Below are 18,693 nucleotides of genomic sequence, written 5' to 3'. Positions count from 1 at the left end.
GTACCATATGCTAATACATACATATGGAATCTAAGGGAAAAAAAAGGTCATGAAGAACCTAATGGGGGCTTCCCTGGTGGCGCAGTGGTTGAGAATCCACCTGCTGATGCAGGGGACACAGGTTCGTGTCCCGGTCTGGGAAGATCCCACATGCTGCAGAGCGGGGCTGGGCCCGTGAGCCATGGCTGCTGAGCCTGTGCATCCGGAGCCTGTGCTCCACAACGGGAGAGGCCACAACAGTGAGAGGCCCACATACCGCAAAAAAAAAAAAAAAAAAAAATCTTCCAAGAGGATTGGAACCAAGATGGCAGAGTAGAAGGACATGCTCTCACTCCCTCTTGTGAGAACAACAGAATCACAACTAGCTGCTAGACACTCATTGACAGGAAGACACTGGAACTCACCAAACAAGATACCCCACATCCAAAGACAAAGGAGAAGCCACAATGAGAAGGTAGGAGGGGCGCAAACACTTTAAAATCAAATCCCATAACTGCTGGGTGGGTGACTCAGAGACTGGAGAACACTTATACCGAAGTCCACCCATTGGAGTGAAGGTTCTGACCCCCACGTCAGGCTTCCCAACCTGGTGGTCCAGCAATAGGAGGAGCAATTCCTAGAGAATCAGACTTTGAAGCCTAGTGGGAATTGATTGCAGGACTTCAACAGGACTGGGGGAAACAGAGACTCCACTCTTGGAGGGCACACATAAAGTCGTGTGTGCATCGGGACCCGGGGGAGGAGCAGTGACCCCATGGGAGACTGAACCAGACCTACCTGCTAGTGTTGGAGGGTCTCCTGCAGAGGTTGGGGGGTGGTGCTGTAGCTCACCGTGGGGACAAGGAAACGGGCAGCAGAAGTTCTGGGAAGTACCCCTTGGCATGAGCCCTCCCAGAGTCTGGCATTAGCCCCACCCAAGAGCCCAGGTAGGCTCCAGTGTTGGGTTGCCTCAGGCCAAACAACCAACAGGGAGGGAACCAAGCCCCACCCAGCAACACTCAAATGGATTAAAGTTTTACTGAGCTCTGCTCACCAAAGCAACAGTCAGCTCTACCCACCAACAGTCCCTCCCATCAGGAAACTTACACAAGCCTAGTAGATAGCCTCATCCACCAGAGGGCAGACAGCAGAAGAAAGAAGAACTATAATCCTAGAGCCTGTGAAAGAAAAACGATGTTCATAGAAAGATAGACAAGGTGAAAAGGCAGAGGGCTATGAACCAGATGAAGGGACATGATAAAACTCTGGAAAAAAACCTAAATGAAGTGGAGATAGGCATCCTTCCAGAAAAAGAATTCAGAATAATGATAGTGAAGGTGATCCAGGACCTCGGAAAAAGAATGGAGGCAAATATCGAGAGATGAAAGAAATGTTTAACAAAGACCTAGAAGAATTAAAGAACAAACAGAGATGAACAATACAATAACTGAAATGAAAACTACACTAGAAGGAATCAATAGCAGAATAACTGAGGCAGAAGAACGGATAAGTGACCTGGAAGACAGAATGGTGGAATTCACTGCTGTGGAATAGAATAAAGAAAAAAGAATGAAAAGAAATGAAGACAGCCTAAGAGACCTCTGGGACAACATTAAAGGTAACAACATTCACATTATAGGGGTCCCAGAAGAAAAAGAGAGAGAGAAAGGACAAGAGGAAATATTTAAAGAGATTATAGTCGAAAACTTCCCTAACATGGGAAAATAGCCATCCAAGTCCAGGAAGCAAAGAGAGTCCCATACAGGAAAAACCCAAGGAGAAACACACCAAGACACATAGTAATCAAATTGGCAAAAATTAAAGACAAGGAAAAATTATTGAAAGCAGCAAGGGAAAAATGAAAAATAACATACAAGGGAACTCCCATAAGGTTAACAGCTGATTTCTCAGCAGAAACTCTACAAGCCAGAAGGGAGTGGCATGATATACTTAAAGTGATGAAAAGGGAAGAACTTACAACCAAGATTACTCTACACGGAAAGGATCTCATTAAGATTCGATGGAGAAATCAAAAGCTTTACAGACAAGCACAAGCTAAGAGAATTCAGCACCACCAAACCAGCTCTACAACAAATGCTAAAGGAACTTCTCTAAGTGGGAAACACAAAAGAAGAAAAAGACCTACAAAAACAAACCCAAAACAATTAAGAAAATGGTAATAGGAACATACATATCCATAATTACCTTAAATGTGAATGGATTAAATGCTCCAACCAAAAGACACAGGCTTGCTGAATGGATACAAAAACAAGACCCATCTGTATGCTGTCTACAAGAGACCCACTTCAGACCTAGGGACACATACAGACTGAAAGTGAGAGGATGGAAAAAGATATTCCATGCAAATGTAAATTAAAAGAAAGCTGGAGGGCTTCCCTGGTGGCGCAGTGGTTGAGAGTCTACCTGCCGATGCAGGGGACATGGGTTCGTGCCCCATTCCAGGAAAATCCCACATGCTGTGGAGCGGCTGGGCCCGTGAGCCATGTCGGCTGAGCGTGTGCATCCAGAGCCTGTGCTCCACAGCGGGGCAGGCCACAACAGTGAGAGGCCCGCGTACCGCAAAAAAAAAAAAAAAGCTGGAGTAGCAATACTCATATCAGATAAAATAGACTTTAAAATAAAGAATGTTACAAGAGACAAGGAAGGACACTACATAATGATCAAGGAATCAATCCAAAGAGAAGATATATCAATTATAAATATATATGCACCCAACATAGGAGCACCACAATACATAAGGCAACTGATAACAGCTATAAAAGAGGAAATAGACAGTAACACAATAATAGTGGGGGACTTTAACACCTCACTTACACCAATAGACAGATCATCCAAAATGAAAATAAATAAGTAAACAGAAGCTTTAAATGACACAATAGACCAGATAGATTTAATTGATATTTATAGGATATTCCATCCAAAAACAGCAGATTACACTTTCTTCTCAAGTGCGCACGGAACATTCTCCAGGATAGATCACATCTTGGGTCACAAACCCAGCCTCAGTAAATTTAAGAAAATTAAAATCATATCAAGCATCTTTTCTGACCAGAATGTTATGAGATTAGAAATGAATTACAGGGAAAAAAACGTAAAATACACAAACGCATGGAGGCTAAACAACATGTTACTAAACAACCAAGAGATCACAGAAGAAATCAAAGAGGAAATCAAAGAGGAAATCAAAAAATACCTGGAGACAAATGACAATGAAAACATGATGATCGAAAACCTATGGGATGCAGCAAAAGCAGTTCTAAGAGGGAAGTTTATAGCTATACAAGCCTACCTTAAGAAACAAGAAAAATCTCAAATAAACAATCTAACCTTACACCTAAAGGAACTAGAGAAAGAACAAACAAAACCCAAAGTTAGCAGAAGGAAAGAAATCATAAAGATCAGAGCAGAAATAAATGAAATAGAAACAAAGAAAACAATAGCAAAGATCAATAAAACTAAAAGCTTCTTTGAGAAGATAAACAAAATTGATAAACCATTAGCCAGACTCATCAAGAAAAGACGGAGAGGACTCAAATCAATAAAATTAGAAATGAAAAAGGAGAAGTTACAACAGACACCACAGAAATACAAAGCATTCTAAGAGACTACTACAAGCAACTGTATGCCAATAAAATGCACAACCTGGAAGAAATGGACAAATTCTTAGAAAGGTATAACATTCCAAGACTGAACCAGGAAGAAACAAAAATTATGAACAGACCAATCACAAGTAATGAAATTGAAACTGTGATTAAAAATCTTCCAACAAACAAAAGTCCAGGACCAGATGGCTTCACCGGTGAATTCTATCAAACATTTAGAGAAGAGCTAACACCCATCCTTCTCAAACTCTTCCAAAAATTGCAGAGGAAGGAACACTCCCAAACTCATTCTACGAGATCACCATCACCCTGATACCAAAACCAGACAAAGATACTACAAAAAAAGAAAATTACAGACCAATATCACTGATGAATATCGATGCAAAAATCCTCAACAAAATACTAGCAAACAGAATCCAACAACTCATTAAAAGGCTCATTCACCATGATTAAGTGGGATTTATCCCAGGGGTGCAAGGATTCCTCAATATACAGAAAGCAATCAATGTGATACACCATATTAACAAACTGAAGAAGAAAAACCATATGATCATCTCAATTAGATGCAGAAAAATCTTTTGACAAAATTCAACACCCATTTATGATAAAAAAAAACTCTCCAGAAAGTGGGCATACAGGGAACCTACCTCAACATAATAAAGGCCATATACGACAAACCCACAGCAAACATCATTCTCAATGGTAAAAACCTAACAGCATTTCCTCTAAGATCAGGAACGAGACAAGGATGTCCACTCCCACCACTATTATTCAACATAGTTTTGGAAGTCCTAGCCATGGCAATCAGAGAAGAAAAAGAAATAAAAGGAATACAAATTGTAAAAGAAGGAGTAAAACTGTCACTGTTTGCAGATGACATGATACTATACATAGAGAAACCTAAAAATGCCACCAGCAAACTACTAGAGCTAATTAATGAATTTTGTAAGGTTGCAGGATACAAAATTAACGCACATAAATCTCTTGCTTTCCTATACACTAATGATGAAAAATCTGAAAGATAAATTATGGAAACACTCCCATTTACCATTGCAACAAAAAGAATAAAATACCTAGGAATAAACCTACCTAGGGAGACAAAAGACCTGTATGCAGAAAACTATAAGACACTGATGAAAGAAATTAAAGATGATACCAGCAGATGGAGAGACATACCATGTTCTTGGATTGGAAGAATCAATATTGTGAAAATGACTATACTACCCAAAGCAATCTACAGATTCAATGCAATCCCTATCAAATTACCAACGGCAGTTTTTATGGAACTACAACAAATCATCTTAAAATTTGTATGGAGACACAAAAGACCCTGAATAGCCAAAGTAGTCTTGAGGGAAAAAAACAGAGCTGGAGGAATCAGACTCCCTGACTTCAGACTATATTACAAAGCTACAGTAATCAAGACAATATTGTACTAGCACAAAAACAGAAATATAGATCAATGGAACAAGATAGAAAGCCCAGAGATAAACCTGCGCACCTATGGTCAACTAATCTATGACAAAGGAGGCAAGGATATACAACAGAGAAAAGACTGTCTCTTCAATACATGGTGCTGGGAAAACTGAAGAGCTACATGTAAAAGAATGAAATTAGAACACTCCCTAACACCATACACAAAAATAAACTCAAAATGGACTAGAGACCTAAATATAAGACTGGACACTATAAAACTCTTAGAGGAAAACATAGGAAGAACACTCTTTGACATAAATCACAGCAAGATCTTTTTTGATCCACCTCCTAGAGTAATGGAAATAAAAACAAAAATAAACAAATGGGACCTAATGAAACTTCAAAACTTTTGCACAGCAAAGGAAACCATAAACAAGACAAAAAGACAACCCTGAGAATGGGAGAAAATATTGGCAAATGAATCAATGGACAAAGGATTAATCTCCAAAATATATAAATAACTCATGCAGCTCAATATTAAAGAAACAAACAACCCAATCCAAAAATGGGCAGAAGACCTAAATAGACATTTCTCCAGAGAAGACATACAGATGGCCAAGAAGCACATGAAAAGTTGCTCAACATCACTAATTATTAGAGAAATGCAAATCAAAACTACAATGAGGTATCACCTCACACCAGTTAGAATGGGCATCATCAGAAAACCTACAAACAACAAATGCTGGAGAGGGTGTGGAGAAAAGGGAACCCTCTTGCACTGTTGGTGGGAATGTAAATTGATACAGCCACTATGGAGAACAGTATGGAGGTTCCTTAAAAAAATAAAAATATAATTACCATATCAGCCAGCAATCCCACTACTGGGCATATAACCAGAGAAAACCATAATTCAAGAAGACACATGCACCCCAATGTTTATTGCAGCACTATTTACAATAGCCAGGTCATGGAAGCAGCCTAAATGCCCATCAACAGACGAATGGATAAAGAAGATGTGGTACATATATACAATGGAATATTACTCAGCCATAAAAAGGATCAAAATTGGTCATTTTTAGAGACGTGGATGGATCTAGAGACTGTCATACAGAGTGAAGTAAGTCAGAAAGAGAAAAACAAATATCGTATATTAACACATGTATGTGGAACCTAGAAAAATAGTACAGATGAACTCGTTTGCAGAGCAGAAGTTGAGACACAGATGTAGAGAACAAACGTATGGACACCAAGGGGGGAAAACCACGGTGGGGTGGGGATGGTGGTGTGCTGAATTGGGCGATTGGGATTGACATGTATACACCGATGTGTATAAAATTGTTGACTAATGAGAACCTGCAGTATAAAAAAACAAACAAACGATACTAAACTTTCTTTGGGTTATTTGTATGGTAATATGTTAATATAAATGTTTCAGACATTACATGAAATTTCTAAAAATCTTATATGTTCTGGTATAATGTTATAAGTCATAATTCTAGTTATTACTTTAAAATGTATATCTCAGAAATAACTAAATTTCCTTGTCAATTGCATTATTATGAACTTTCATCCAATCTTTAACCATGGTCATTTTTAAGTCTTTTTTCTTTTAAGACAGTTCTGGGTGTACTCTGATGCTTTTGCAAAAATGTTCCTATAAAATGGTTTCATCTTCAAGGAATTCATGGAAAAGACTCTGACCAGTACAGGTTTCTGGTAACTGACTATACTGCTGAACTGAATGAATAAGCATTTTCAGAACTCTAATGGAAAACTGATGCATTCATAAAAGTGCTAACAAAAGGTCAAGATGAAAAAAAATTAATTACATGGGACTGAGTGAACTGATGAGGATGATTATAATTTTTGTGACTTTCTGTTGAATAAAAAAAAAATCCCACAAGGACTCAGAGGCAAAAACTATACAAATGAATTTTCACTGCAAAGTAAACGACTTGTTACAGTGGAGGCTTACTGGACTGAATGCCAATATTATGACATAGTATGAGTGTGTTTCGTGTTTGGTAATTTCAATCATTGTTGCTTTTTTTGTGGTCATCCATTTACAATGCTTGGTGTCAGTTTATTTATCTCTTGTAAAAATAAAATACAGTGTGTGTGTAAAAAAAAAAAATCGTGGGACTTCCCTGGTGGTCCAGTGGTTAAGACTCCATGCTTCCATTGCAGGGGACACAGGTTCGATCCCTGGTCAAAGAATAAGATCCTGCATGATGCATGGTGTGGCCAAATAAATAAATAAATACAAAAAAAAAAAAAAGAGTGGCTGGCAAAGAAGCAATGTCACCAAGATGGCAGAGTAGGAAGCTCTAGATCTTCCTTCCTCCCACTAACACACTGATTCTGAAACAGTTCATGGGCAAATTTTCTTTGTGCGGAGTCCAGGAATTAATCAGAAGATTTCTGCACACTGAGCAAACATGAAACCAGACTGAAACCGGTAGGGAGATTCAAACTCTGTAGCCAGACTTGTTGGCCCTGGTGCAATCTCATATGATCAGGAAGAGATCCCTTAGGTCCCAACTTCTCCCAGAGGAGGGAAAAGGTTGGTTCATGCAACCAGTACTCCAACTTTATTGAGCAGCCTCCCCTGAGGGCTGGCTTCTGTCTTTAAGACACACCAAAACAGAGTCAAAGAAAATAAAGAATCAGGCAAAGATAAAAATCTCCAGAAACTGACCCTAATGAAATGTAGTTATATGATTTACCTGAGAGAGACTTCAGAATTACTGTCATAAAGTTGCTAACTGAGGTCAAGAGAACAATACATGAACAAAGGGAGAATTTCCATAAAGAGGTAGAAAACATTAAAAAGTACCAAACAGAAATCATGAAGCTGAAGATTACAATAACCAAACTGAAAAAGTCACTAGAACAATTCAACATCAGAGTAGGTAAAGCAGAAGAAGGAATCTGTGGACTCAAAGATGGATAATTGGAAATCTTCAGAGGAACAAAAATTTAAAAAAAGAATGATCAAAGGTAAAGCATAAGGGATTTACAGGATACCATCATGCATAGCAATATACATATATGGGATTCCCAGAAAGAGAGAGAGAAAGAACCAGAAAGCTTATTCAAAGAAATAATAGCTGAAAACTCTCTAAATCTGGGAAAGGAAATAGACATCCAGATTCAAGAATCCCAAAAGACACAAATAAGACACCAAAGAAATCCACACTGAGACACATTATATTCAAATTGTCAAAAGTCAGATGAAGAGAGAATTTTGAAAACAGTAAGAGAAAAGAGACTTGTCACATACAAAGGAACTCCATCCCCATAAGACTATCATTGGATTTTTCAGCAGAAACTTTGCAGGTTAGAAGAGAGTGGAATGATATATTCAAAGTGCTGAAAGAAAAAAAAACTGCTAACTAAGAATGCTATAGGCAGCAAAACTGTCCTTCAAAAATGAAAGAGAGATAAAGACTTTCCCAGACAAACAAAAGCTGAGGAAGTTCATCACCACTAGACCTACTCTACAACAAATGTTTAAGAGAGTTCTTTAAATTGAAATGAAAGGACACTAAATAGAAATATGATAACATAAGAAAGTATGAAACTCATTGGTAAAGGTAAAATATACAGACAAATACAAAATACTATATTACTGTAGTGGTAGTGGGTAAGTCACTTTTAACTCTAGTATAGAAGTTAAAAGACAAAAGTATTAAAAATAACTATAAAATATGTTAAAGATATCCCATATGAAAATATGTAAATTGTGATAATAGTAACAAAGTGGGAGGGAGGAGTTATAGTTTTTAATGTAATTAACCTTAATTTATTATCAGCTTAAAATAGAATACAATAACCATGAAATATTTTGTGTAAGTCCAAGATAACCATAAAAAAATACCTATAGAAATTAAACAAAAGAATCAAAGCATGGCAATACAAAACATTGACAAAATATAAAGGGATGCAAGAGAGAAAAAGAAAAGTATAAGATTAACAGAAAACAACACAATGGCAATAGTAAATCCTTTCTATCAATAGTTACTTTAGTAATAGTAAATAGATTAAAATCAAAAGGCATAGATTGGATGATTGATTTAAAAAATAAGACACCCAACAAAAAAATTAAATTAAAAAAAAATTTTTTTAAAGATCCAGCTTATGTCAACAAGAAACTCACTTTAGATTTAAGAACACACACAGGCTGAAAGTGAAGGGGTAAAAAAAAAAAAAAAGATATTCTATGCAAATAGTAACTGAAAGTCAGCAGCTGTGGCTATACTTATATCAGAAAAAATAAGTTTGACCTTAAGTTCAGACTGTCAATAACTGCCACAGTAAACAAAGGAGGACATTATATAATGATAAAAGGGTCGATCCCAGGAAGCTGTAACAGTTACAATTATATATGCGTCCAACATCAGAGCACCTAAATATATAAAGCAAACACTGACAGAACTAAAGGGGGAAATATACATCAATACAAAAATAGTAGGAGACTTCAATATCCCACTTTCAATAGTAGATAGACCAACCAGACATAAGATCATAAGGAAACAGAGGACTTGAACAACACTGTTGACCAATGGACCCAACAGATATACACAGAACATTGCACCCAACAGTAGCAGAGTACATATTCTTCTTAAGTGTGTATAGATCTTTCTGTAGGATATATCACAATTTAGGTACAAAACACATCTTAACAAATTTAAGAAGATTGAAATCACGTCAAGTATCTTTTATGACTGCAATAGATGAGACTAGAAATCAATAACTTTCCTTTACAGAAGGAAAACTGGAAAACTCACAAATAGATGGAAATTAAACAGCACATTCTTGAATAACCATAAAGTCAAAGGAGAAAATTAGAAAATATCTCAAGACAAACTAAAAGAAAAACACAATATACCAAAACGTATGTGATGCAGCAAATTACAGGCTTACAAACTGTATAACCTAGAAGAAATGGACAAATTATTAGAAACATATAACCTGCCCACACTAAATTATGAAGAAACAGAAAATCTGAATAGATCTATTACTAGTATAGAGATCAGATCAGTAATCACAAACTTCCAAACAAATAAAAAAAATCCAGGACCAGATGACTTTGCTGGCAATTTTAATCAAACATTTAAAGATGAATTAATGTCAATCATTTTCAAACTCTTCTCAAAAATTGAAAAGAACGGAATACTTGCAAAATCATTTTATGAGGCCCACATTATGCTGATACCAAAGCCAGACAAAGACACCACCAGAAAAGATAAATACATCCCAATACCCCTGATGAACATAGATGCAAATATCCTTAACAAAATACTAACAAACTGAGTCCAACAGTATATTAGAAGGATCATATACCATGACCAAATGAAATTAATCCCTGGGATGCAAGGATGGTTCAACATATGAAAATCAGTTAACGTGATATGTTACATTAACAGAATAAAGGATTAAAATCACATGGTCATCTCAATAGATGCAGAAAAAGCATTTGACAAAATTTGACACCCTTTAAAGATAAAAACTCTCAACAAACTAAAAATAGAAGGAAAGTGCCTGAACAAAATAAAGTACATATATGAAAATCCCATAGGTAACATCATATTCAACAGTGAAAACTGAAAGCTTTTCCTCTAAGGTTAGAAACCAGGCTAGTATGCCTACTCTCAGCGTTTCTATTCAACATTGTACTGGAAGCCCTAGCCAGATCAAGTAGGCAAGGAAAATCAATAAAAGGCACCCAAATCAGAAAGGAAGAAGTAAAATCTTCTGTTTGCAGATGAAATAATCTTATATGTAGAAAACCCTAAAGACTACATCAAAAAACTCTTAGAACTAATAAGTGAATTAAGTAACATTGCAGGACACAAAATCAACATACAAAAACCAGTTGCTTTTCTATATACTAGAAACAAACTATCTGAAAAATAAATTAGGAAAACAATCCCACTTACAATGGCACCAAAAAGAATAAAACTCTTAGGAATAAACTTGACTGAGGCAGTGACAGAATTGTGTGCTGAAAACTATAAAATATTGATGAAAGAAGTTAAAGAAGACACAAACAAATGGAACGATATTCTGTGGTCATGGGTTGAAAGATTTAATATTATTAAAATGTCCAAACTACCCAAAATTATCTAAATCAAAATCCCAATGGCATGTTTTACAGAAATTTTTTTTAATTTCTAAAATTTGTATGGAACCACAAAAGACCACTAATAGCTGAATCAATCTTGAGAAAGAAGAGCAAAGCTGGAGGCATCACACTTCATGATTTCAAATATATTACTCAGATTCAGTAATCAAAACATTATGGCACTTGTGTAAGACAGACATATAGACCAATGGAACAGAACAGAGAGCCCAGAAATAAATCCACATATATACAGTCAACAGATCTTTGACCAGGGCTCTAACAATACACAGTGGAGAAAGGATAGTCTCTTCAACAAATGGTGTTGGGAAAACTGGATATCCATGTGCAAAACAATGAAATTGGACCTTTAAATTATGTCATATACAAAACTCAACTCAAAATGGATTAAATACTTAAATATAAGACCTGAAACTATAAAAATGTCTAGAAGAAAACATAGGGGAAAGACTTCATGACATTGGTCTTGGCAATAATTTCTTGGATATGGCACTCAGGCAACAAAAACAAAAATAAACAAGCTGGACTACATCAAACTAAAAAGCTACATCAAACTAAAAAGCAAAGGAAACAAACAACAGATGGAAAAGTTAACCTATGGAATGGGAGAAAATATTTGCAAACCGTATATCCAACAGTGGATTAATCTTCAAAATGTATAAGGAACTCCTACAACTCAAAAAGAAAAAATCAATAACCCAATTAAAAAATGGGTCGAAGACTTAAATAGGCATTTCTCCAAAGAAAACATACAAATGGCCAACAGATACATTAAAAAGTACTCAACATCACTAATCATCAGGGAAGTAAAAATCAAACCCACAATGAGATGTCGCTTCACACCTATTTAGATGGCTATTATAAAAAAAATAGGCAACAAGTGTTGGCAGGAATGTGGATGAATTGGAACGTTAGCACACTGTTGGTGAGAATGATAAATAGTGTAGCCACTATGACAACGGTATGGAGGTTCCTCAAAAAACTTAAAATGGAACTACCATTTGATCCAATAATCCTTTTTCTGGGTATTTAGCCAAAAGAATGAAATCAGGATCTCAAAGATATATTAACATTTCATGTTCATTGCAGCACTATTCACAATAGCCAAGATGTGGAAACAACCTAAATGTCCATCAACAGATGAATATGTAAAGAAAATATGGTATATACATTCAATGGAATACTATTCAGCCTTAATTCTGAAGGAAAGTCAGAAGGAAATTATGTCATGTGTGAAAACATGGATGAACCTGAGCACACTATACTAAATGAGATAAGCCAATCACATACAAACAAATATGCATGATTCATCTTATATAAGGAATGTAAAATAGTGAAGTTTACATAATCAAAGAGTGGAATGGTGACTTCCAGGGGGTAGTGGGGAGAAGGAAATGGGAGTTATGAATTAAGGGGCATAAAATTTCATTTAATCAGATGAATAAGCTCTAGAGATTTGATGCACAGCATTGTACCTATAGTCCACAATAACATATTGTACATTTAAAAGTTTGCTAAGATCTCTTTTTAAGTGTTCTTATCACAATAAAATACAATTTTTAAAAAAGAGTGCTTAGCTAGAGAAAATAATTGTTAGATACAGTTAAGAAGGTCAAAGAAGGGCCTCTCTGTAGAGCTGTTTGAGCTGGGTGAGATCTCAATGAGAAGAGTGAGCCAAGTGAATGTTTGGCTGCAGACATTCAAGGCAAAGACCCAAAGATTAAAAGAAAACAAAAAAAGAAAAAACCTCTACATGTTTAAAAATTCAAGAAACAGGAAAAAAAGACAATGTACCTTTTTCACTGAATATCTGCTGAATTATCCAGGAGCATTGTAATCAAGGAGAGTGACTTTAGGGGATAAAGTCAGAGTGTTAAGTGGGAGCTGAATTGTGGAGCACCTCCTGGGTTGTCTTCAGACTTTAAATCTTGTCCTAATAACAGTGGAAAGCTATTAAGATATTACTGTCATGGACAGGCTGCAGTAGTTCAGAAGTAGTACAGTTGACCCTTGAGCATAGTGGGCGTTAGGGGTGCCAACACTCCACACAGTCAAAAATTCGCATATAATTTTGTGAATTATACATGGTTCCTCTGCATCTGTGGTTCTGCATTTGCTGATTCAATCAACAACCAGTCATGTAGTACTATAGTATTTTTACTATTGAAAAAAATTTTGTGTTATAAGTGGACCCATGCAGTTCCAACCAGTGTTGTTCAAGGATCAACTGTAGTTATATTCAAGATATATTTTGGAACTGGAACTCATAGGATATGTAGATGGGTTATGTGATAAATTAGCTGCCACAAATTTCTTCCATCCCTACATACATGACCCGTTGCAAGGTAAATTTCTTCTCCTCCCATCCAGAGGTGGAATCTATGGGTTATGTGATAAATTAGTTTCCATAAATTTCTTCCATCCCAGCATACATGACCTCTTGCAAGGTGAATTTCTTCTCCTCCAATCCAGAGATGGAATCTATCCACCCTCTTGAATCTGGTTGCCTTATGACTTGATTGACCAGTAAGTTAGGGAAGAAGTGACTTTATGCAAATCTTAAAGCTAGGCCTTGAGAGATATTGCAGCTTCAGGTTTTGCTCTCTTGAAATGTTGCCGTGAGACCATTTTACAGGAAAGCATATTTAGCTTATTATTGGATGAAGACTCGTGGAAAAGAGCCAAAGCACTCCAACTAACAGCCAACATCAACTGCCAGACATGTGAATAAAGTCTCCTTACAGTTCAGCCAACTAGGAAGCTGAATGAGCCAAATGAGTGCAGGTGAAACTAGCAGGAGAATCTCCCAACTAACCCATAGAATTGTGAGAAAGAATATCAATAAATTGCTGTTTTTAAGCCACTATGTTTGTGGTAGTTTTTTATGTAGCAGTACATAGCTGAAACAGATAATATCTGGAGTGTGAGGAACATAGAGGAATTATGGATAGGTCTTAAATGCTCAGCTTCAACAATTGGTTAAAAAATAGTGCTACTTGCTGAACTGGGGAATGCTGAGGGAGGAAGGGTTTAGAGGTGTAAAATTACAAGTTCTGTTTTGGCTGTGCTGAGTTTGGAAATGTCTGTTAGCCATGCATTTGGAGTTAAGTGGAGGAGTCAACAATGGTTATAATTTTGAAGGCCATCAACATATAAATAACATTTAGGGCTTCCCTGGTGGTGCAGTGGTTGAGAGTCTGCCTGCTAATGCTGGGGACATGGGTTCGAGCCCTGGTCTGGGAAGATCCCACATGCCACAGAGCAACTAGGCCCGTGAGCCACAACTACTGAGCCTGCGCGTCTGGAGCCTGTGCTCAACAAGAGAGGCCGCGATAGTCAGAGGCCCGCGCACCGCGATGAAGACTGGCCCCCGCTTGCCACAACTAGAGAAAGCCCTCGCACAGAAACAAAGACCCAACACAGCCAAAGATAAATAAATAAATAAATTAAAAAAAAAAACATTTAAAGCCAATAAAAATAAAAAGACTCACTTAAAAATAGAATGTAGTTAGTGAAGGATAGAACCAGGACTCTGGGATCCTCTAACTTTCAAAGGTTGAGCAGAAAAAGAAGATCCAAAAAGAACAAAAGAGACAGAGAAGAATCATCTAGTTGAGGCAGGAGAAGATGGTTCCATGGAGGCCAAGAGAAGAGAGTATTTCAAGGTGAGCACGATCAGATGCTGCCAGGAAGCAGCCAAGTGACTACTGCACATATCAGCATGGCAGTCATTGGAAACCATGAGCACCTTCAGTGGAATGGAGACTGCCCTACAGACCACTCTTGTTAGAAGCACTGCCATGGAGGGTAATGCAGAAATGCCTCAGGGGCTTCAGGGAGCCAGGGAGCCATTAAGTCAAGGAGATTTGATTTGTTTGTTTTGCTCTATTGTTTGTTTAAACCCTCCTAACCTCAGGTAATGTCATGGAATCATAAGGGCAGAAAGTACCACACATTCCAGTTAACCCTCTCAATTTACATATTAGGAAACGAGACACAGAGAAGGCAATTACTCTGCCTATAACCACACAGTAAGCTGAACTGTGATTGACTACACACGTTTTTTTTTTTTTTTTTTTTGAATATGAACTGGATACTAGATGATATCATGAAACTATTGTTAGTGATTTAAGGGCAGTAATTGTAAGGTAGTTATCTAGGAAAATGTCTTATTCTTTTTAAAAACATTTATTAGTAAATTTATACTCTCTTCACCCATTTCTCCCACCCTTCACCTTCTATCTCTGGCAACTACCAATATGTTCACTGCATCTATGACCTTGTTTTTTATTTGTTTACATTCAAGTCTTTAATCCATTTTGAGTTAATTTTGGTGTGTGGTGTAAGAAGGTAATCAAGCTTTATTCTTTTGCATTTGGCTGTGCAGTTTTCCCAGCACCCCTTAGTGAGGAGACTGTCCTTTCCCCATTGTATATTCTTGGCTTCTTTTTCATAAGTTGATTGACCATATATGTATGGGTTTATTTCTGGGCACTCTATTCTGTTCTATTGATCTATGTGTCTGCTTTTATGCCAATTTCATACTGTTTTAATTACTGTAGCTTTGTAATATTGTTTAAAATTAGGGTGCATGATGCCTCCAGCTCTGTTCTTCTTTCTCAAGATTGCTTTGGCTATATGGGGTTCTTTTAACTTCCACACATGCTTTACAATTTTTGTTCTATTTCTTTGAAAAATGCCATTGAAATTTAGATAGGGATTGTATTGCATCTACAGATTACCTTGGGTAGTAGAGACATTTTAACAATATTCATTCTTCCAATCCATGATCACAGAATGTTCTTCCATTTATTTGTGTCTTCTTCAATTTCTTCCATTAATGTCTTATATTTTTCAATATATAGGTTTTTCACCTCCTTGGTTAAAATTATTCCTATATGTTTTATTCCTTTTGATGCAATTATAAATGGGATTCTTTTATTAATTTTTCTTTTTGATAGTCTGTTATCAGTGTATAGAAATGCAACAGATTTTTGTGTACAGTAGTCTCCTACATACAAACCTCCAAGTTGCTGACTTTCAAAGATGCGAACATGTGTTTGCATGTCCAATCACATAAGTTAGTTCACGTCTGGCATACATTGTCACATGCATGCATCTTCTACAAGTGGTTTTACGTTTGTGTACTTTACTGTACAGTACTGTACATAGTACAAAAATACATTATCTTTATTTCAAGCCCAGGATGTCCAGAAGCAAGCATAAAAGAAGCAGTGATGTAGCTGCTACTACTGTACTTTTCAAGGTACTGTACTGTAAGATTAAAAATGTTTTCTTTATTTTTGTTTGTTTTTTATGTATTATTTGTGTGGAAAGTATTATAAACCTATTACAGTACAGTACTATATAGCCGATTGTGTTATTTGGGTACCTAGGCTAACTTTATTGGGCTTATGAACAAATTGGACTTATGAATGTGCTCTCCAAACAGAACTCATTCATATGTTGGGGACTTACTGTATTGATTTTTTTTTATCCTGCAACTTTAGTAAATTCATGTATTAGTTCTAATAGTTTTTTGATGAAGTCTTTAGAGTTTTCTATATATAATATGTCATCTAATTGCTCTGGCTAGAACTTCTGAAATTATGTTTAATACAAGTGGTGAAAGTTGCCATTCTTGTCTTGTTCCTGATCTCAGAAAAAAGGCTTTCTGTTTTTCACAATTGAGTGTGCTTTTAGCTACAGGTTTGTCGTATATGTTCTTTATTAGTTAAGTTACTAATTGTTTGTTGGGAGCTTTTTGATTACTGATTTAATCTCCTTACCTGTAATTGGTCTGTTCAGATTTTCTGTTTCATCATGATTTGGTCTTGGTAGGTTGTATGTTTCAGGAAATGTATTCATTTCTTCAACATTGTCCAATTTGTTGAAATATAATTATTCATAGTAGTCTCTTATGATCCTTTGTGTTCTGTAATCAGTTATAACATCTCCACTTTCTTTTTTTATTTAATCAGAGTTCTGTCTCTTTTTTTCTTGGTGAGTCTAGCTAACAGCTTAACAATTTTTTTTTAATCTTTTCAAAGGATAGCCCCTACGTTCATTGATTTTCTCTATTGTCTTTTTAGTCTTTTTTTATTTCTGCTCTAATTTTTGTTATTTTCTGACTAGATTTACAATTTTCTGGTTAGATTTTCTAACAATTGTTCATTAAAGAATCATTGATTCTGTATGGAATCTTTTCTGACAAGTATCAATTTTAATAATTATCTACAGTCAATGGGTTAGACATTTAAAGAAGCACAATGCTGCCCATTCACCACATAACAGGATCCTATGAATGCCTCTATAATCCCATCTATGTCATTTGCCCCTTTCCACTAAAAGAATAGTTGACCCTTAAACAACTCAGGGGTTGGGGCACCAAACCCATGTGCAATCGAAAATCCAAATGTAACTTTACAGTTGGCCCTCTGTGTCAGTGGTTCCACATCTACAATTTAACCAACTGCCAATTTTGTAGTACTATAGTATGTATTTTTTAAAATCTGCATAAAAGTGGACCCACACTGTTCAAACCTGTGTTATTCAAGGGTCAACTGTATTACCTCATAAAACCCTGTTAGAAGAAACAGCTGGCTCTCTCTGGGTAGACATTTTTAAAAGAGGCTTGGAATCCAAATGACAATTATATACTTCTACTTTCCTTCCAAATCTCTGATTATTGTTAATCCCTGGTGGAAGCATAATGTAAGGATTTTAAACTTCTGTCTGCAAAGAAACACTAAACATAATTATTTAAGATGAAAGATAGATTTGTTACAATAGAACAATGCTTCATTCTCTTCTTTATCCACAGCCTGACAAACCAATGTGCTACATATCACTATGACATACATAACCTAAATATCTAGATAAATGAGATAATAAATAATCTTATAGCACCCTGTGCTGACAGTGTCTTCAGAAAATGGCTCCACCTTTGATAATATATTTGGGGCTGCCATTCTAGAGAGCCCTGGAAGCAGCCATGATATGCCTCTGGGGCTGCTTTACTCCAGGGTGCTCTGTTCTCATTCTATCACATCTCCACAACAGGTCAGATACAGCCAATATCTTTCAGAGCTGAAAGACCAGGATGTTCAGCTATGCCTGACACAAAGAATAGACAAGTCAAAATCTTCCAAGTCTTCCTTACAATCCTGGGGTGCAAGGCTCTAATAAAGGAGACAATCTCTAATCTTGTCACACTTAATTCATGAATTCAAAAAGCATTTACTAAGAATCTACTCTATGATAGATGCTGAGGAATACAAAAGTCAGTAAAGTAGGAAACCACCAGACTAAGCCCTCACATCTTCTGTGTTGTTCATCCTCAGGTGACATTCCTCCAGTGCTTGCACCCAGCATCCTATGTGTTCTCACTTCCATCCTGTATGTTTTTCACCCCAACAGATAGCTTCTTTTAAGTTCATTCGCAGCCACCCAAACATTTGTTTCCACACAGGCTATTTTTAAAAATAATTTTTTATTTTAAATATTCTACCTTTTACATTTCTGTTTTGC

At 36.5% G+C, this 18,693-nt stretch overlaps 2 long non-coding RNA genes across 2 annotated transcripts in view; one reads left to right on the top strand and one right to left on the bottom strand.

The window, feature by feature from the left end:
- LOC137223444 (uncharacterized) overlaps positions 1-18,693 on the bottom strand; it is a 118,509-nt gene that overhangs the window by 18,072 nt on the left and 81,744 nt on the right. The window lies entirely within an intron of this gene.
- LOC137223443 (uncharacterized) overlaps positions 1-18,693 on the top strand; it is a 174,355-nt gene that overhangs the window by 120,754 nt on the left and 34,908 nt on the right. The gene's annotated exons all lie outside the window — the stretch shown is intronic.

Source organism: Pseudorca crassidens, chromosome 4, assembly GCF_039906515.1.
Source record: "Pseudorca crassidens isolate mPseCra1 chromosome 4, mPseCra1.hap1, whole genome shotgun sequence".
In the NCBI taxonomy this organism is placed as follows: Eukaryota; Metazoa; Chordata; class Mammalia; order Artiodactyla; family Delphinidae; genus Pseudorca; species Pseudorca crassidens.
Note: the sequence above shows the minus strand (reverse complement) of the source record. Positions and strands in the feature narration are given on the sequence as shown.